The sequence below is a fragment of the Physeter macrocephalus genome, chromosome 19 (genome assembly GCF_002837175.3).
Source record: "Physeter macrocephalus isolate SW-GA chromosome 19, ASM283717v5, whole genome shotgun sequence".
Classification (NCBI taxonomy): Eukaryota; Metazoa; Chordata; class Mammalia; order Artiodactyla; family Physeteridae; genus Physeter; species Physeter macrocephalus.
The window spans coordinates 44,467,415-44,473,182 of record NC_041232.1 but is presented as its reverse complement, the minus strand read 5'-3'; positions in this window follow the sequence as shown (position 1 = coordinate 44,473,182).

Below are 5,768 nucleotides of genomic sequence, written 5' to 3'. Positions count from 1 at the left end.
GCCGCTCCGCGGCATGTGGGATCTTCCCGGACCGGGGCACGAACCCGAGTCCCCTGCATCGGCAGGCGGACGCTCAACCACTGCGCCACCAGGGAAACCCAGAGCTGAAACTTTGACATGGAAAAATTAAGGTGGTTTTGAATGGTCGCTCCTCAAAATGCAAAGTTTCAAAAACAGAACACTCCCGAAGTTCACACAGCATAGTCTGCTGCCATTATTTCATTAAGTATCTGCGTCACCGCAGGAGACCATAAGCTCCTCGCCAGCGAGGACCATGTTGTAAGGATCTTTGTATGTCCAGGACTTAGTCTAGTGCCAGGCCCGGTAAGTGTCTTTCTAATGAATGATTGAAAAATTGAACCTGGAGAAGAGAAAGGTCCATGTGAATTCATGATGCCTGTCAAATTAATAAAAGACTAAGGAAAATCATAAGAAAAATAGATGCTTCCATTATAAAGAGTATAAGAAGGGATTAGCTTGAAACAGTTCCATGAGGGATTCCAGTGAGACTTAGGGAAGAACTTCCTGACACAGAAGCTGTGAATGGGAGTGGATAACAAAGAACAATGGAGCCCATCCACACCCCACTTTCCTACTTTCATTGGTCAGGAGGTGCCTCTGAATGGGAGGCTAGGTCTAGCTGACCTTCCAAGCTCATTTCAGCCCTGAGACTGTGCATGTGGTTTCCTCACTTATTGCAAATCATTGCCGTTTTCCTCACTGCTGAAATCTAGTCTTGACAATTTTTTTGGAGGCTTCAGAGCATTTCACCCCTGATCTTAACTATCATGGGCTGGTGGGGATTTCTGTGGGTGTAGAAAGCTGAGACGTTGCAGAGGCTGAGTAATGGGCCCAAGACCTCCCAGGGGTTCAGAGACTAAGCGAGCTGGGGACCCTCCCCACAGCCCAGACTCTGGTCTCTTTCAAAGACTATATGCATTTTATAAGCCAAACAAACAAAGAAGACTTATTTTGCAGTGAAGGAAAAAAACTCAAAGCAAACCGACAACAATTTTGCCTGACCTTTAAAACCCCTGTAAGCCTCAGGGTTGTTGGCTGTATTTTGTAATAACTCTGATCTTTTGACTGAAAAAAAAAATGCTGATCAGCCCGGGGATGCCAACCTCCATTTGTTACCCTGTTGCTAAGTGATAGCTAAAGAGGATTAACCCTCATAGATCACAGGTGCATGTGTGCACAACAAATTTCTGCCTTGTGCTTTTGTTTGTAATGATGAAAAATAGAGTATTTGAGGAAAAAAACCCTTTCCTGCGTCTTTGGCTCTTGAATTGTTTTTAAAGAGCCCCTCTCTGTCCCAAAAAACCCAAAGATGGGAAGGTGCAATAAACAGATTTCTGCAGTCCTGAAGTGCCCCTTACACTGGACTTTCTCTTCTTCCTGTCATCATTTCTTTAGCTTGGGCTAAACCTCTGATGATGCAGAAGGCATGAGACGGATCATCTAGCTTTACATATTGGGTAACTGCACTAACCATCAGGTTACTCATCCATAAAATGGGAGAAAAAATAGGATGTATCTCTAGGATTGTTGAGAGGATAAAAATAGATTATTAGTATGAGAAATGCTTAATTAACATCGTGTCTGCCCAAAGAAAGTACCCAGTAAATACTGGATACTGTTATTACTACCACCGCCATTGTCATGTATCAGTGTCTCTCTGTGGCTTCAGAGTACTATTATTCCAAAGTGAAATGCACATTTATTTTCTTCTCTTAAAGACTGACTGCAGTTACAAGTTTTGATCAGAGTTGAGGACCACCCAGGGGCGAAGGTCACCGCATGTGAAAGCTTGGCCCAGCAGCCTGTACACGGGGCCACACCCTCTGGTTTGCTCATCTGAAAAGTGGGCCATTAAGCCAGCTGTAGCTGACACACACCGTCACGAAGTTTGGATGGAGCCGTGGAAATACTGATTCCATGTTCCCTTGTATTCTTGCAATTACTGAAAGTAATTTAGAAATATCACCATTTTGTAACTTTAAAGCATCTCATTAATCTACAGGTGGCACTGCACAGAGCTGACTTTTAATTTATAATGTTTGCATGATAAACAACACTGTGATGAACATCCTTCTACACACATCTGGGCCTCATTGTAAGATTATCTCCTGAGGTGAAATCTCAGAAACTTAGCTGCTGAATCCGATTATCTTTTGATGGGTCACTGGCAGTGTCACAGGAAGCTCCTGGTAGCAGAGGTTACTCATCCCCATTACAAGGGTGTCAGAGCTGGAGGGGGAAAGACCTGGAGACGTTGTTTCCCTCTGCGTTCCTTTTACTTCATTTATATTTCTCTGCTGCTTTTTTCTAACCCCCTGATTTGTACTTATGACCAAACATTACTGGAGACAGAGAGAGAGAGAGAGAAAGAGAGAGAGAGAGAGAGAGAGAGAGAGAGAAAGAGAAAGAAAAAAAGAGAGACAGAGACAGAGAGACAGAAGTGAGAGAGAGAGAGAATATTCCTCTTGACCATTGCCTTTATTTCCTTTTCAACCGAGCTATTGTCTGTGGCTAAGGTAGGTGGATCCCTAAGCCAGTTTTTCTAATTTTTAAGAATTTAAATCCTGCTTTAGCAATAATGAGGTGGATTATATCAATACTACCCTTTCTGAGAATTCTCTAGATTATTCCTCTTCATTTGCAAGGGAAACTCCTGGATGAAAAAGCTCATATCATAGAAAAGCAAGAATCCCCATTTATCTCTTTAACCACCGATTTCGCTGCTTTCAAAGAAATTGGAAGAGTGCTTGCTTTGTTTGTCTCTTTTTCCTTCTGTGTCCACTTTTAACTAAATGCTTCTTTCCAGTGTCTCCATTTCAAATTCGCAGAGAAAGGAATTAACTGGACCAGTTACTCACCATCATCGCTTTGTGAGCAGACCTTTGAATCAGTCTTATCTTTTTGGTTTCTAGACACCCTATAGATGGCTTCTTGGGCTAAGCATCCCTCTGTCATCTAATCAGCTTTCAGTTCTGTGTGTGTGTGTGTGTGTGTGTGTGTGTGTGTGTGTGTGTGTGTGTGTATTGACAGTCTATTTGAGCTGCTATAACAGAACACCATAGACTGGGAGGCTTATAAACAAATTATAAGAACAAATTAATTTCTCACAGAACTGGAGGCTTGGAAGTCCAAGATCAAGGTGCCAGCATATTCAGTGTCTGGTGAGAGCCCCCTTCCTGGTTCACAGACTGAGTCTTCACAGGGTGGAAGGGTTGAGGGAGCTCTCTGGGGTCTCAAGGGCACTAATCCCATTCATGAGGGCTTCGTCCTCATGACCTAATCACCTCCCAAAGCCCCCACCTCCTAAAACCATTACATTGGGAGTTAGTTTGAATTTTGGGGGGACACAAACATTTGGTCTATAGCTGGTGTGTATCACATGGAGTGGAAAGACCCCTCTGATGTTCTGGAGTTTTGAGTGAGGTGTATAGCATTCAGTGAGCTTGTATGGGTGCTCTTACTCAAGGTTTCTCTTAGGTTGTCCAAGCAGGGGGGAGAATTGCCAAGCATTTTGTAAGAAGGAGCTCCTGAAAATATCTAAACATTTACCCCGTGACTGGCAATTGCAATCCTAGTTGTTTGCCCGAGAGAAAGGAAAACGTATGGCTGCAAACACCTGAACAAGAATGTTCATAGTAACTTTATTCCTAACACAAAATTGGAAGACAGCCCAGATGTCCATCAAAATGAGAATGGATAACCAACTTTGACATGATTATATGATAGACTACTACTGCCGACAAAAAGAAATGTATTACTGATACACACAACACAGGTGAATCTCAAAAACATTATTCTGAATGAAAAAAGACTTATCCCCCAAAGTACATAATATACGACTCCAATTTACATGAAGTTATAAAGAGGCAAAACTAAAAAAATTAAAAAAGTAATGAAAAAAGTTGTTGCCTCTGGGGTTGGGAGTGGGGCCTCAGTAGGAAGAGGCATTAGTATTTTTGTTGTGATAATTTCTACATCTTGAAAGGGGTTTGAGTCGCACAGGTGTAAGCATTTGTCAAAACTTAGCAAATGCACACTTAAAATTGGTACATTACATTGTCTGTAATTTTAACTCGGAAAAAAATGTAAACAAATCTTGAACTCTAGTTAAAGATATGCATGCTGACAAATTTAGGGGGAAGTGTACTTATGGCTATAATTAACTTTGAAATTGATTAAAAAATAAGATGGATTGATGGATGGATAGAGAAATGGGTAGGTAGATAGATATGTGATAAAGAAAGAATTAGTAAAATATTAATGGTGGAATTTGGTGATGGGAATACGGGTATTCTCTGAAAATTCTTTCAAATTCGCTGCATGTTTGAAGTTTCCCAATAGAATGTTGGCTAAATACCTGGTGAGGCAAGGAATGCCATTCAATTAATTTCAATAGTACTCAGTTTAATTTAAGGTCAATGCAACAACAACAAAAAATAATTGAGTACCTGTAATCTATAAAGCAGTGTGTTATGTACTAAGGATACAAGAATAAACAGAGACAAAGTACTTGGCTCAGGAAGCTTACAGTTTCATAAGGGAGACCAAAGTAAACCCAAACTGTCATGGGGACAAACACAGGTCAATGATTTTCTGGAATAGTCTAACTGCAAGTACTTTCATTATTTTTAAATGTTAACGGATTCATTAAGTAAATAACTCAGTGTTATTTTGATTGCTTAACTTTGTAAGACTTTGTATATGAATATATTCACAAATCAGGAAAGAAAATCTTTTGTTAAGTGCAATCTCCCGATTTTGTTTAGGAAAACATTTTTTCTATAATTACATCCGGCCTCTCTGTTGGTTCAGTGACCTTGTTGACATAATATTTAAAATTTACTTTACCCCAAGGAAAGAGGCACCGGAATACATGGAAAAATCAATGAACATCAGAGATGAAAAGGTTACTGTTTAAGGTTCCCATGGGCTGGAGTTATTTTTAACTCCCCGCCCTCTCGCTTTAGTATTTCCCACCCGCAGACCATCCCCCACTACAACCTGGGGGCTCTTTCTAAACCCTGATCATAAGATTGTCCCGCTCAGAAATGTCACGTGACTCTCGGTTGCATAGAGTCTGGTCCCACGGCCTTCACCTTCGATCTGTACGTATCCCTCCACCCATACCTTCTGCTGCGTCCTCTGCATGTCATTTCCCAAACGCTAGCTACCAGCAGCCCTGTGAGGTGAGCCTCTGATCCAGCTGATCCCTGTTTACTTAATCTTCACTTTTCAAGAAAAGCCCTGCTCTCTAAGAAGTCTCCTTAGGTATTCCCATCTCCACAACTTCAAAGGGGAATTTATCTCGCCCAGCAGCCTCGGCGTTTTCTATCTTTGATGTCTTGTTTATTACAAGCCGTCTCGGTTTTAGGAATAAGGTGTTTGTGACTACCACCTGCACTACTGTGTGGGCCCCTGAAGGGCAAAGGCTGGGTCTTACTCACCTTTGAATAAACTTTAAGGCACTAAACAGTGCTCTGCCCACAGTGAGAAGACAACAAATGTTGGTTTAATTAAATCTCGTTTTGCAGAAAAAGTCATCTCTTCTTAAAATTAGCCCACACCGAGCTGAGTCCATTATTTGTAAATCCATGGGCCAATCCATCCTCCAAAGTGCGGCATTTTTTTTTTTTTTTTTCCAGTACGTGGGCCTCTCACTGTTGTGGCCTCTCCCGCTGCGGAGCACAGGCTCCGGACGCGCAGGCCCAGCAGCCATGGCTCCCGGGCGCCGGCGGCCCGGGGCGTGT